The sequence below is a fragment of the Oryx dammah genome, unplaced genomic scaffold (genome assembly GCF_014754425.2).
Source record: "Oryx dammah isolate SB20612 unplaced genomic scaffold, SCBI_Odam_1.1 HiC_scaffold_23, whole genome shotgun sequence".
NCBI classification, from domain to species: domain Eukaryota; kingdom Metazoa; phylum Chordata; class Mammalia; order Artiodactyla; family Bovidae; genus Oryx; species Oryx dammah.
Window position 1 is genome coordinate 102,518,717 of NW_024070207.1, and position 16,140 is coordinate 102,534,856.

The following is a 16,140-nucleotide window of genomic DNA, read 5'->3' on the forward strand; positions in this document are numbered from 1 at the left end:
AAGTATTTAAGAGTAGTATATTATCCCTACAAGATAATTGTAATAACTGTCTTAGCATAATATCAGGAAATCAGTCCTAAGTGTTCATTGGAAAGACTGATGCTGAAGCTGAAACTCGAATATTTGGCCACCTGATGCGAAGAACTGACTCATTTGAAAAGACCCTGATGCTGGGAAAGATTGAAGGCAGGAGGAGAAGGTGACAACAGAGGATGAGATGGTTGAATGGCCTCACTGACTCAATGGGCATGAGTTTGAGAAGCTATGGGAGTTGGTGATGGACAGGGAAGCCTGGCATGCTGCAGTCCATGGGGTCACAAAGAGTTGGACATGACTGAGCAACTGAACTGACTGATAGTACCAATAATATCTTCACCAATTTAACACAATTTTCTATATGATCAGTAACATTCCTGGTCTGAGCGAGGGATCATAGCAGAAACAGTGAGTAGGTAGATAAGTTGTTGCTGAATCTGAAATCTCTTGTGAATGTCTCAGATTGTTCTTCTCCCCCATGCTTTTTTTTTTTTTACAACTTTCTTTTCACGTTGAAAATATGATAATGCTTTAAATGTAAAATACAAAGCTAACTTTGTCTTTACTGATTAAACATCTAAAGTGCTTACTTAAAGGAGCAAATTGAGTTTTAGGTTTTATTGATTTATACCCTTCTTCAATCCACAAAGGATTTGAGACAGTGTATAACAAGGCTTCAAACTATAACATGAAATATTAATAGAAAAAATGGAACCAAGCAAGATAAGCACTAAAATTTTATGGTAAGGCCAATGGCTCAGCAATAAAGAATCTGTCTGCAGTGCAGGAGAAACAGGTTTGATCCCCAGGTTCAGAAGATCCCCTGGAGAAAGAAATGGCAACCCACTCCAGTATTCTTGCTGGACAGAGGAGCCTGGTGGGCTACAGTCCATAGCATTGGAAAGACTTGGACAGGACTGAAGGGACTAGAATATATATTTTTATTAGAGATAAGGAAAAGGAACATAAATATGGGGAAAGTGTGGTATAGAGTAGGAGTTTGAGGACATACCTCCAGATCATAGAAGTCCTTCCTAGCCATTTATTTTGATTGTCAAAACAAGATGAGAGCTATTTTCCTAAAATATGTTGGCTGTTATAATTCTGAGTTGTCCCAATTTGCATATTTGTCTCAGTTTTTATGAAAGACAGCATGTTCATAGGACATCAAGTAAATTGGACCTATGGAACTTTAAAAAACTCTTTCCCCTTGATGTTTTCATGGTAGACATTGATTTATTCTAAGTACGTAGAAAAATAGCATTAAAGAGAGCTATGAAATGATGTTACAGATGATATTAGAAGAGCTTAGTGACATTAACTGAGATGTGATGGATTATCATTTATAATTAGGAGTATCTTTTGTCCACTATACCCCTGAATAAGTTTAATACTATCTACTTGAGCAAATAATGTAGTGAATTATAAATGCTGCAATCTTAGTATATAAAGTGAGATAACCTTGTTTTGAAATATTGCATTTGAATAATTAAAATACAGCACTAGGAAAGGCTATGTTGTATGTTCTCTGACTCTTAAGTAAAACACCCAGATAACATATCTTGTTTGAGTGACATTATATTAATTTATTTTACAAATGAATATAGCCTATTTTTTCTGATTGAAAAGTATAATTTTTCATTGCAAAAATGCATTCAAAATGATGAAAGAAAACCAAGAGTAAAAATCATTCATCTCATTTCTCATTTAACATTTTTCTTGCTTCTCATCTTGTCTAATTCTAACATGCCTCTCTTCAGAAATCTCCCTCCTATATAGATTCTTCAGCGTCCCTGCATCTTATTTCCTCTTGTTCTGTTCTTGTGTAAAGAAAATGTATTTTTGCCACATCAAATACATGGAGTGGTTCATACACCAGATCGTTGTCTCCATTCATTTTTAGCCAGAGGTCTTCAAATTTGTTCAGGTGGTAGGCAGCTGGTGACTCAGTGGTTAAGAACCCGCCTACCAGTGCAGAAGACGCAGGTCCATTCCCTGGGTTGGGAAGATCCCTGGAGAAGGAAATAGCAACCCACTCTAGTATTCTTGCCTGGTAAATCCCATGGACAGAGGAGTCTGGTGGGCTACAGTCCATGGGGTCACAAAGACTCAGACACGACTTAAAGACTAAATAATGGCTAAGGCAATTGGACATTTCACTGCTCTCTGTAGAATACAGTGAAGTACTTACAGAGTTACTTCATTTTAGCAGCTGGGGACTACCAGAAGAAAGAAATTATTTTAAGTTGCTTAGAAATGTGAAATTCAATTTTCCTACTGCCTAAGAGATTAAACCAGAAACACAGGCACACATGTCCACCACGAGAACAAGTTGTCATCCAAACCCAAATGAGCTGCCTGACGTTGTCTTTGCTAATGAGTATTTGTTTGCTCCTTGTTCAGTCATCCAGAACTGCTCTTTAGCAGGACTAGATGGAAACCAGTTGCACTGACTTCTTCCCAGTTTTGAAAATTGGGATGACATTTGCTCATCTCTAGTGTTAACATAGTTCCACAAAGACCACTGACAGCAGGGTAGGACCATATCCATGCAAGTTCTCTCATGTCCCTGGGATATAATTGGTCTAGGGCCAGAGATTTTAGCTCATTTAGACCAGCAAGGTGCTCCTTTAAAACTCTCTCACCTATTTTGGGCTTCATTTCTCTCGTACAGTTATGCTTTTTCCAGTCTGATGAACATTGTCCCTGACAGAGCAGACAAGCAGAGGAGCTGAGCGGTTCTGCTTTCTGTGTCATCTGTATCCCCAACCTTCCCCTTCTGCCCTAATCAGTGAACCTATCTCTTTCTGCTGCTACTTTCTCCAAACAAAAGTGAAAAGGCCCTGAATGTTGTTGTTAACATCATCACAAGTCTCACTTACTTCCAGGCTCGACTTTCCCTCACTCTGTGTACTGTTCTATATTGTTCTTTTTTGAGTATTTGCCCTCAGCTATGTCTCCATTTTCATCCCATGTTGATATACTTTTATCAATAGAATCAGAGCTCATTTAGGATCCCCTGCATGATGGCATGCATCTCGCTCAACACCACACTTCTTTTTAAGAACTCTTTGGGATTATTTGCAATGATGTGGTCAAAATTTTATTTCTGAAAGCCTCACAGGCTTCTTGTACCATTTTTTTTCTTTCAAAATTTAAAATCATGAGATCACTATGTGTTTTTCCCCTTCTTAATCTCCCACACCACATGTATATTCATACACACTTTCCTGAAAGACAGATGCCACTTTGTTCTGTAGATTGTCCAAACTGACAATTGTATATTGGGATGAAAGGGTACATAGTATAACATCCCTGGTATAACTAAGTCTGACCCCACATAACTGGATAAGTCTTCTGAACCCTTTTAAATTTTGTCTGCAGGTGACTGAGGTTTGGCAATCCACCTGTCTTAGTTCTTTTCTTGCAAAAGAAACATCAATGTGTTACAAAGAGGGAGAGAAAGAAATTAAATTTGTTAGAAATCTTCATTCTTAACATGGCTGAGGTAGTGCTTAAATAAGGAGAGAAAAGCACTTGAAAGTGATGTCGTTCTTATTTCTTAATAGTAAAATTTATAAAATATGACATAAATTTACTGTGGAGGGGAGGAAATGTTTATTCTTATATAAAATTTGAACCTATTAAACTTAGTTCTTCATTTCAGACTTTCATGATACTTTGACATAATAGATTCAGCCATATCATTTATTTTCTATGCGTTCTTGGTCTGTATGACTAGAGCAAATAAATAAGGAAGTGTAGAAGGATGTCCCAAGAACTGAGAAGCAAAGATACTGTGTTCAGCTTAGTTTATCAAGTGATTCTGCTCATAAAACCAACCCCTCAATAAAAAGAACATTTCCATCGCCTCAAGCCACCTTCAATTCCTATTCCCTGTAGGCACCTATTGTTAGAATTTCTATCACCATAGATTCGTTTTGTCAGTTCTTGAATCCATATAAATGGAATTGTGCAGTCTGTGCTATTTTGATCAGCATACTATTTTTGAGATTCATCTATGTTGTGAGTACATTAATAGTTCACTCCTTTTTATTGCCAGTTGATACTCCATTCTATAAATGTACCACAATCTGTCTATTCTCCCATTGATGGACATTCAGGCTGCTTTCAGTTTAGGGACATTGTGAATAAGACACTGTGAATGTTTGTGTACAAGTCTTTTTGTGAGCACAGGTTTTCATTTCTTTGGGGTAAATACCTAGGAGTGAAATGGCTCCATCAGATCTTTAAACTGATAAAATATTGCAAAACACTTTTCTAAAGTGGTTGTGTCATTTTCTACTCCCACCAGTGATGGTAGAGAGCTCCATCAGCTCTACACTGCACCAGTATTTGATTTTAACAGTACTTTCCATTTTTTCCATTTTGTGGAATATGAAGTGGTATCTTGTGGTTTTAATTTGTATAACTCTGAACATCTCATGTATTCACTGGCTAGTCATAAACAGTGGTCATTTGCCTTTCTTCTTATAGAGTTAAAGTAATATTATTTTGAGGTCATTGATATAACTTGGAAATTGGACAGGACAGAGACATTTTCCTACTTTTAAAAAAGTTGTCTTTGAAGACTATTGAAAAGCCCTGTTGCTTAGTCAGCAGTGTGTTTCTTTTGTAAAAGCACTGCTCCCTGGACATCTTTGTCACTAATATAAAGTGCCAAACACTTTAATTTTCTTTGCTCGGTCTCTGAAGATTGTCTCTTTAGAACCATCAGCACTAATTTGTTGTTTAGAAGCTTATTAGGTATTTTTTAATTGTTGTTGTTTAGTTGGCTAAGTCATGTCCAATTCTTGCCACCCTATGGACTAGAGCCGGGCAGGCTCCTTTGTTCAAGGAATTTCCCAGGCAAGAATACTGGAATGGGTTGCCATTTCCTTCTCCATTTTATATTATTGTATTTATTTTAAAATCTAGAAATGTAGTTTAATCATTATCTTAAGACATATGATATGCTTATTATATGTAGCCAATAAACTATTACTGCTTAACATGGTAGAAAACCCAAACATTAAGAAAGCAATGTCCTTGCACTAAAAGAAGCTCATAAACTTGCAACAAAAATCAGGATATTTAATTTTATATAGACTATGAAAAACATTCTACAGTTGATAGGCAGTAGGATTTTGCAAGCTAGATGGCTTCTAGTTGAAATTTTATTTATAAACGTGATAATATTTGGAGTGTGTTTTTATTTATGCATTTAACAGATGTGATTTGAGCACTATTGTGTAGCAGGCACTTTGCTAGGCACTAAGAAAAACAGTGATGATTCTCTCTCCCGAAGCTCATAGTCTAATGAACTGGAGTGAAAGAATTGCATAAGTAGAAATGAGGGTATTCGTGATGGAGAAAGGAGAATGGCAAAGGTCTAGGGAATTGCCAAGGAATCACTGTGAGTTGTCCACAGATGAAGAATTGAAGAGTCAGTTGAGAAGCCTAGAAAGTTTTCTCATCCCAGAATGGTATGAGGTTCTGATTATTACCTAAATTATTTGGGCTTCATTAAGCAGATCCTGAGAATTCAGTATATATGTCTGAGCAGGAAACCAACCAACAGAACTGCCCTTCAGGAGAATTAATCTGGAAAGGATAAGTATGATTTTTGGTGTGAGAAGTGGTGAAGCAAAACAGGAGGAAGTCTGACTAACATAGTGAAGTGCACTGACCAACCAGCAAAGGAGGGGGAAGTAGCAATGATAACTGGGCAGAAGGTATAACAGAATCAATAGGACTTGAATAGGGGAAAAGAAAGAAAGGAATAAAACAAAGATGAATTGGCAGCCTGGTAAAGTCAACAAGAGAAATCAGTTTCAAAATGATGTTAATATTGGCTTCAACACGTTTTCTTTGAGGTTTAAGTCAAATGGAAATGCTAAGAGGTGGTTAACAAGGAAGTTACCTGAGACAGAACAAATTTAGAAAACATTAACATTTGATAATTGAATATTTTTCATTTCACAAGTTAGACTTATAAGGAAGTCAAAACCACTATAGTTGGTTTCCACCTTTTTTTTTTTTTTTGCAACTATCTCTGATCTTTTAGAGATTCATGTGAGTAATTCCAGAAGTTTTCACAGAAGACTTGCTTAAGTCATTTTACTTATTTTTTTCTTAGGTTCTTCTGGTTTGTATACAGTTCAATAAGGTACAAATTGTTGACACTGTACAAATATAATAGAACCCATTCTATGCCTCGTATGTCTGATTTCCAGAGGATGTATGTGCTCAGTCAACCAGAGCTACAGATTTATTTTTTATCATCTCATCTAATTCCATGAAGGAGAAGAGCATTACCATACAACAGATAATGTGCTGGAAAATAAGAAAGCTAACCTCAGAAATCAAGGCTTAAAAAAAGGGGGGTAGCTTTGGTTTAATGCCTGTATAACTTGGCAAGAGGGACATATAAGACTTAGTGAGGCCCAACATGTGCTTAGAGGTGGATTGTTAGTGGATGTCTTGGGGGTTCTGTTATCTAAGCTAGATGTTTAAAATCAATTAATTGATGTTAGACTCAGAGATCTGTTTTTAATCCCTCTTTATCTTATTTCTGGGCCTTTCCATTCTCAAGAGCCTGAAAAACTAAACCTTACTTTGATAACTTGTTATTTGTGGAAAGAAATGAGATTCTGGTGAAACACAATTATTTTTTACTGTCTGTCTTCCATACTAGGGTGCTATACGTATTTCAATATTTTATTTTAACCCTTCTTCAATGGGAAACCATTCAAGAGTACTGTCATATCTTGCCTAGTTTTATGCTCAATTTATAAGTGAATTTTTCTTGAACAGTTACTAAGATAAGGGGTACTGATACCTCAGGCTTTGATAATCTTAATCACCACAGCCTCTGTGTTTCTTTTCCTGATCATCTCCCCAAACCTAGATACACATAGGTACACACCCATGGTCATAACACAGCCACACAAGTGATGTGATTTTATTTGCATAGTATCTCAGTAGTCATAATACAGCATTGTGTATAGTTATTTGCTTGTTATTTTCTCCCCCATGAAATTGAATATTGATAGGAAAATATGAACTTATTTATCATTGTAAAGGCATCAGATACAAAATATTGGGTTGGCCAAAAAGTTTATTCCAGTGTTTTTGTAACCCAAAGGAAGTTTTTGGCCAATCCAAAAGTTACCTATTTGTTGGAGTGAATCAATTTGAAGAGAACACTTACCTGCATTGAACAATTATGTACACTAAGCAGTCATTTAGAGATTATGCCACAGTTTAAAGCACATAGAATTCCTTTGAGTACAGAAAGGGAGTTTAAGAAACAAGTTTAATTCCTGATCTCTTAGAAACCAACATGAATATATTTTAAATTATCTTTGTCCAGTGATTTTTAGCAATGGGTGGGTAAAAGATAGAGTAAGTAGATATAACCAGCTTAATCAGAGTGATACTTTCTGTTTTTTTTTTTTTTTTTTTGAAATGGATGATTGTGCTGCTTCTCAACTTTCTACCTTATACACATCATGAGATTGATCTATTTTCCAGCAGATGAAAAGAAAATGTTGCAGTGTAGAAACGGAGCAAGGGCTAGTTATGACATTACTCCTCTCAGTCTCCTGTGTAAGCAATTGTCAAGCAAATATTCAGAGTCCCAAAATGTATTTGGGTCATGAATGCTGTCATGAATGACCATTGGGTCATTGAATGTGTTCAATGAAAATGAAAAATCCAACTATATTCAGAGCCAAGTCCACATCACAAAATTTAGACTTAGCTCTGCCAATTATAATCTCAGTTATATTTTCAATCCTAATTTTTCTTCTGGGGCTCAATCCAGTATCTCCAACTGCCCAGTTGACATATTTTCCTTCATTCACATCTCCACTGAATGGCTAGGTCCTATCTATTGAGCTCCCAAATCTCATTTGGTTTCATTAACTTTTCTCTGTTTGTACCACTGACTATTTTTCTTCACCTTAACTACAGTGATAACACCTACTAGGGAGGCTTCTATTTCTATTCTAGAAATTTTCCAATCAGTCTGTTCTACTGTAGCCAATGAAGAATAACACTTAACAAAATTCCTGGCCAGTAGGAGTTGCTGAATAAATAGTTGTTTAGTCAACAAATGACTCAATGAAAATATTTGATAAGCATGGCAAGTACTAATAAGAACTACAACTTCAGAGCCAATGCAGTTAGACAATGAGATTAAATGAGAATCAAACATTTCCAGTCCTGAATCAATTCCATTTACACATCATTTTGCCTTTAAAAAACAATGTTGTTGCTTTTTCTATATTCTTACTGCATCTTTTCTACCCACCAAATGGTGTTTGAATAAATATTTGTGTAGCTCCAAATTGATAAGACCTCTGGAAAGAATTAGGAATATAAAAATGATCTGTGTCTCCTTTCAAATATTCTATCTTAAGAGCCAGTTTTTTGGTTGTGCGTAATATATTCTATGATAAAATAGCCCATATGTTTTTTTAAACTATCCTAGTAATCACGTGGAAAGAATTTTATGCCTGGAGCCATATGTTCTGTTACCAGGACCACTTAATGAGAGCAAGCATGGTTGGAGACAAGAGCCTCCTTTTGATCAGAGAAAGGTCAATTTGTTTTCTTTACAAATCTAAGTAAACAGAGAGAAAAACAGCTCTTAAATGTTCCCAGGTAGTTCTCCTGAACTTCTAATGAATGATTTAGAAGCCAAGAAGGATTGAATTAATCTGTGAACCTAGAGAGGCCTAGAATTGATCATAACAAAGTAAAACCTATTAACTTTGCAAACTTGTGTGCATTATAGTAACAATTTTCTTTAAAAAGTAAGGGTCACTAATTCAAATGTCTTCAGAGAGCAGTAGAATGCATGTATACTCCACCTAAAGGCATTCAAATTATAAAAGTCCTAATACCAAAATATGTTTGAGGACAGATTTTACTTGCAGCCTTCAGTTTCAGATACCCAAAGGCAGAGACTTAACATACATACAGTTTATTCCTTTGGAATCTGCTTGAAATTGAGAAATACATGTCTAGGGGTTCCCTCCCCCCGCCCCCCAGGGCATTATATCTTAGGAAAGAAATAAAAAGAAAAAAAACAGCCTGAGATAATCTCATACAGCATGTAGTACTTAAAGTAATTTATGATGAATTCATTTGGTATCCACATTAATAGCAGTGATAATAATGAATGTATGTATCTGATGTGGATGAGATAAATACCTCCAAAGGAAATTTCATTGTAATTTGATATTAGGTAAATGTCCCATTAAAATAAATCGCTACTGTACATAATTTTCCTTTAATTCATTGTCAGGGTGTTTGCTTTGGAAAAGGCACAGTCTAATTCTAGTTTCAGGAGAAATTCTCATTATTCTTTTATAGCAACCATTATCAGGAGCAGATGGGGAATTGCACCAACAAATGCATCCACTATTACACCACACAGGAAAGAGTACTAGATGAAATCTAATCAGACCCCCTCCTGCCTCCATTTCCTGTAACAAACTAACAAAAACATACTTGTAGTTTTAGTGTTATTATTAGTGGAACACAATAAATCAGGGGTCCCCAACCCCCATGCCATGGAACCCTACCAGTCAGGCCTGTTAGGAACTGCACTGCAGAGCAGGAGGGAGTGGCTGGCTAGGAAGCCAATGAAGTCTCATCTGTATTTACAGCTTTTCCTCACTGCCTGAACCATCCCCCACCTCACCCCAGTCCCTGGTGCCCCAAAGCTTGGGGACCACTGAGATAAATGTTTTGTTGTTGTTGTTTAGTCACTAAGTCCCATCCGACTCTTTTGCCACCCATGGACTATAGCCCGCCAGGCTCCTCTGTCTAGAGGATTTCCCAGGCAAGAATACTGGGTGGCCATTTCCTTCCCCCACACAGGAATTGAACCCATGTCTCCTGCATTGGCAGGTGGGTTCTTTACCACTGAGCCGCCAGGGAAGCCTCAGTAAATGTTTACTGAAATGCAAAACAAATGAGACCAGGGGAAATACCAGGCTAACAAGGTGCATTTTATTTTTGATTGATTGTCTGCAAAGGCTGCAGCTCTCTGATTTAGTTGGCAAGTCACAAATAAAAGATCTGTAGGTCCTTAACTAAAAGTAGAATCTGATGTACACTTCAAATGTGGAGACATTTTATGGTCCAAAGAAGAAAAAACTCCTTCAGTACAACTTAATCCTCAGCTGTAAAGTCTAAAACAGACATGAATGCTACCAATGAATGACACTAACTGGAAATAGTTTATGACTACCTATGCAGAGGGGAGGCCCTGAGTTCTCTCTGGGCTCTTAAAGGGCCCCAAAGAAGAGGGAATGTTTAAGCTGAGCATTACAGACAGGTTACGAGTTTGATCTGTAAAACTTAGGATAGTCAAGGAAGTAGGAAGCCTTTCAGTTTTTATTGGGAGTTGGAGTTAAGGTTGGAAGTGAGGAGCAGCTACAGAGAATGCAGCAAAGGCTGGGGAGAGAAGAGGCTGTACAGGCACTTCACACTTTGCCTGGTAGGCTAGTATTTATCTTGCAGTAAATATGTAGGCATCGTTCTTGATCTCCTCATTCTGGGCTCCAGACCTTGATTCTTGCCTCCTGCATCTTTTTTACTGAAAAAATTGCCATTTTTCACTTTTTTTCAATCCTTCTTCTTTTTTGTGTACTTCTTTCTCCCTCACTCTTGCCTCACTCTTGGATTTCTCCCATTTTTGCCATCTTTCAATTCTTGTCACTCTCCTCATGAGATGCTCTTACAGGGTTATCAGGTCTTCCATGAGAATAGAATCATCTAGCCTGTGACTGGGCTAGATTGATTGTGTCCTGTTGCTAAGCCTGCTATTTTGCTTTAGTCTTTGTCTGTTTATGGTTTCTTCCTTACAAAAATTATTTATCATCAAATAATAATGTCAAAAGATACTTTCTGAGCATGTTAAAACCTCTGAAGACAGTTGTGACTACATAGTATAAGAATTAACATGAGAGGCAAACGTATCCAGTTTATCTCTGAGTAAAGGACCAGAAGTAATTTTTCAGACTCTGACTTGAATTCTAGGGACTGACAAAGAGGAACAGTAGCAATGAGCTTAAGACAGAGTAAAGCAGAAGGTAAAAGAGGATGAAATCGCACCATAAATTTCCATCTGGCAGTTTCACAAGTCTCTAAAGTGTCCGTAACATTTCATGTTTTCTCTTGACCAGTGAGCAAACTGAGGCAACAATTAATCTGTCTCAAAATAAAACCTTAGCAAGACTACCAGTAAATCACAAGATTAGATTTTTGATATATCCACTTATTCAGCAAAGGTTTGTTTTTCTCTCCTCTTTCCCTCAATCTTTACCTTTTCTCCCAGTCACTTTTTGTCTCTTCTGTTTTCCTATTTTGCCTAGTTTGTGATATTTTGCCAGTTCTTTATCTCCTACATAGCTTATCCAATTTGTCATTGTACAATTCCCTGTAACTGCTTCTTAGCTTCTTCTTTTTCTTCATCTGTCACATTTTATTTTCTGTTGATTTTGTTTTCATGCAGTTTTGGAAGGTTTTGCACATATGCTTTTTTAAATTTATGCAGTCTTTTCATATAAGATATACTAGTTTCTTTGTCTCATCTTTTCCCTCTATAAAAACGTAGATGTTCTTCCTTGCCTGTAATTCTTCTCTTCCCCCAATTTGACCAGACTTGGAGGATTGAGATATATGTGTCACTTTCTATAATTTAGGAAATTTTCTCTATTCAAAAAGCATGCAAGAACTAAATAATAATGCTGTAACTCTAAAACATGCCCCTCCTGTGCCCCTGCCTGCTCCACATATTTCTTGTCTACCCTTTCTCTAATAATATATCTGCTTTGTACACCTTTGTCCCCTTATACCCAGAGATTCTGCTGCAGCCGGTTTACTGTGAAATTCTGGGCTTTTATATTTTGAAAAACCTCCCTAGGGGAGTCTGATAAGGAGTCATTATTAAGAATGATGCTTTAATATTGGAGTCAAAACACAATAAGCTTTCTAAGGGATGATGAATAATCCAATCAATTTAATTATGATTTTTTTCTATCCCAAACTCAGACTAGATGTTAATTGCTAGAGAAATAGATAAGGATGCCTAGGACAACAGAACATGAATGTGATATCAGAGCTTAGAAGTTTCAGTGGTAGTGAATAATTTAGTACTTAAAATATTTAGAATTATAGAATGAAAATTAATTTGTTTTGCACTAAGTGAATAAAATTGATTGAAGTCACATCTTCAGGCTCAGCAGCTAACTGTGAAACAACATGTACAAGTTTTAACTTCCTGTTTTGGTCCATTATTTTGCCTTCTTAGGTTTTATTATTGAAAATTCTCCTCAGGTCGATCGTACACTGTAAATACTTCTCCTAATTACAAAATCTCTTCACACAAATGCAATAGACTATTTAATGAGCTCTCTTTCACAAAATAAAAAAAAAATAATCTGAAAGCCCTGATTTGGGACTCTACATAAAATGAGATTTAGATCTAACAATTTTAAGTTATTGCTTCATTCTTAGCTACTCAGTTCTATCACCTATCTGGGAAATGGAAATAATAAAACCCATGTTGATTTTACAATTGGATTGTAAAAGTCACTGTAGCCATCAGCCATGAAGTGGAAGAACTGAGATCAAAAATACAAAGCAAGACGCCTGTGATAAAAATTGTGAAGTTTCATTAGTTTATAGCATAATAAACCAGCAACAAGAATTCTTTGATTTGTTAACAAAGGTTCAGAAGGCATTCACTCTATCATCTTATTACTCAATGTGTTGTTCTCACACTAGTGATATCGGCATCCCCTTGAAGCTTGTTAGAAGCTGAAAATTCGGGGCCCTCTTTAGACCTACTGGATTAGAATCAACAGTTTAGCAAGATCTCTAGGAGATGTGCACATTGAAGTTTGAGATGCAATGCTATAGCACACATCTTACAGGTGTTCCATGCATTATTTAAAATTAATTTATGTATTTTAATTGGAGGCTAATTACTTTACAATATTGTAGTGATTTTTGCCATACATTGACATGAATCAGCCATGGGTGTACATGTGTTCCCCATCCTGAAACCCCCCCCCCCCCACCTCCCTCCCCATCCCATCCCTCAGGGTCATCCCAGTACACCAGCCCTGAGCACCCTGTCTCATCCATCGAACCTGGACTGGCGATCTATTTCACATATGGTAATATACATATTTCAATACTATTCTCTCAATTATCCCACCCTTGCCTTCTCACAGAGTCCAAAAGTCTGTTCTTTACATCTGTGTCTCTTTTACTGTCTCACATATAGGGTCATCATAACCATCTTCCTAAATTCCATATACATACATTACTATACTGTATTGGTGTTTTTCTTTCTGACTTACTTCACTCTGTATAATAGGCTCCAGTTTCATCCACCTCATTAGAACTGATTCAAATGCATTCTTTTTAATAGCTGGGTAATATTCCATTGTGTATATGTACCACAGCTTTCTTATCCATTCTTCTCCTGATGGACATCTAGGTGGCTTCCATGTCCTAGCTATTGTAAACAGTGCTGCGATGAACATTGGGATACACATGTCGCTTTCAATTCTGGTTTCCTCAGTGTGTATGCCCAGCAGTAGGATTGCTGGGTCATATGGCCATTCTGTTTCCAGTTTTTTAAGGAATTTCCACACTGTTCTCCATAATGGCTGTACTAGTTTGAATTTTTTATAAATATCTCTAACAGCCATGGGTATTGGACACCATTGGAGGTACAAATTAGAGTCATCATCTTTCTCCTGTAACTGCCTCCCTGAGTCTGGTGTTCTAGGCAAAGATTTCCCCATTTCAATAGTCATTCATGATTGCTGGATCCAGCTAGTTCCCTAACCTTCTTAATTGTGCCTTAACAGTTCATGTTACTTCTCGCCTTTCTGTTCTACTGCATTGTCTAAACTCTAGGTTTAGCCTCAATACCTACCTTGCAGACTCCTGTCCTGACTGTTTTACCTGTGTCCCTGCTTTAACAGTAGCCTAAACTTTGCCCCAGAATCACCTCCGAACACAGCTCTAGCTCCCACACCCCTGTCCTTCAGTCATTTTCTGTTGCTCTCCACTGAATTGCAAAGTCTTTAATAAAAAGCAGAGTCCTCTCTGCCCAAGCCCACTATTAATCCAGGGCTACATCTCTCCCTAAACTTCCATTCTCATACAGTGACACAGAGCCCAAGTGTATACTTGAGATCAGATCACAGAAATTCCACACCATAGGCTAGCCTTCTGCTATCCTCTTGCAGCTCTGACCAAACATGTCCCTAAGGCCTACCCTTTCTCTCAACTCCAAATTACCCACCATGGCCTCTCCTTTTCATCCTTCCATTGAGTTCATTTCTCTTCTAATCTGTCATTTATCTGTCTGATCACTTTGCTTACTGTCTTACTGAATATAATATAGCAAATTATCCTTCACATTTATGTCTAATCTTCTCAGCTAGACTTTATACTGCCTAAAACCTAAAAAATTGTATACACGTCTTAGAATCTCTAGGAGGTCCAATGATAAGTATTAATACTAATGATACCATGATAATTATGAGCACTCCTCTCTTCCTCCACTTTCTATATCCATAGATTCATGCATTCATTCAACAGATACATACTGAAATCTCTCATGAACCAGATGTTGTAGTAAGTGTCAGGAATAAGACTGTGAATAGGACACCATCTCTGACTTCAAGGAATTTATGGTATAATCTGAATATAGACACAATTTGTTATGAATGGGGCTACCTGTTACTAAGCAGTGACTGTCACATGCAACACTGATCTGAACAGATGTTCAAAGTGGAATATAAATGATGGAGCAAAATCAACTAGTTGCAAGGAAGTATCACGTGTTTGTTAGAGTACATCTCATGCTCACTTAAGAGAGTAAGATCAGGAAAGCTTATGAATAGTTCAGTGACTGTGCATAGTTTTATAATCATTCTGAGGTACTATGTTCCTAGAATAATGGCCTGTTCCCATTTTTGTGGATTTAATGAGTCTTTTAACTGCTAAAGACATACTATCCAAAATTCTAGTATTTAAAATAATAATACATGAAAGCAGTAGAAAACAACAATCCAACAAATTTATCCATAATGAGAATCTAAAGGAGATTTGACCCAGTCTTAGAAAACAGGCATTGATTCATTCATTTGGCAGGCATTTGATGGAGTTTGTATGTACTTGGTTTGAGGCAGGAGAATATAAGAATCATATGTTCAGGAAAGTGTTCTGAATACTGACTGTCTCATCTATACATAAAGATTTGTGAGTCCTTTAGATTGAAATATGGCAGATATCTCAAGTTCTCATGTTATTTCATTTTGTAAACATGAGATTTAGTTATAAGTTATTGTAATTGCCTTACAAATTCTATATTACCTTATTTTATCAAAAATGCTAGAGTGCTATTTTTATTTCATGGCAAAAGGCATTTAAAATATATATTTTGTTATAATAGTCTTTTTTAATAAAAAACAATTTTTCTGACACCCTTAAAATTTCATTCAGGATAAAAAGTAGAAGATGCTTAAACTTGACACCGTCAATGACTCATAAAAATGTTCCAGTGGCTATAGATTATTTTTAAATTTATCTCTGTACCATAGGGATTTCTTGATAGGCTGTCCCTGAAAGCAATTAATTCTAATTTTTATGTGGTTTTATAATGCAAAATACATGGATGGAAACAGAATCTGAAATAAATTTCCTTCTTATATAGTCATGAATGTTTGTTTAAATATCTCTAGAGGTTTTTAAAAAAATACTCTGGCTAAACTGTGCTTGTTCTTTTTCACCTCTCACATCAACAGTCTCGAAGAAATCTAAATAGTTTCTTCACGTTTAAATTTTACAACACTTCATAGACTATTAAACATGGAACATCCTTGTGGGGACAAGAAATCGAATTTGCTCTTGAGAAGGTTTCCAACTAATTGATTTGTAGGACATTATAACATCCTCCAGCTGACAAGCTTTACAAATATAAAACCTGGAGCTGAACTGAGAGGGCGCTTTTTTCCTGACACATAAAAGGTGTCTTTCTGTCTTGTCTCCTTTGGATAT

The 16,140-nt window shown here is 36.5% G+C and overlaps 1 protein-coding gene across 6 annotated transcripts in view; it reads left to right on the plus strand.

Moving 5' to 3' along the window:
• DMD (dystrophin) overlaps positions 1-16,140 on the plus strand; it is a 2,254,125-nt gene that overhangs the window by 1,345,022 nt on the left and 892,963 nt on the right. The gene's annotated exons all lie outside the window — the stretch shown is intronic.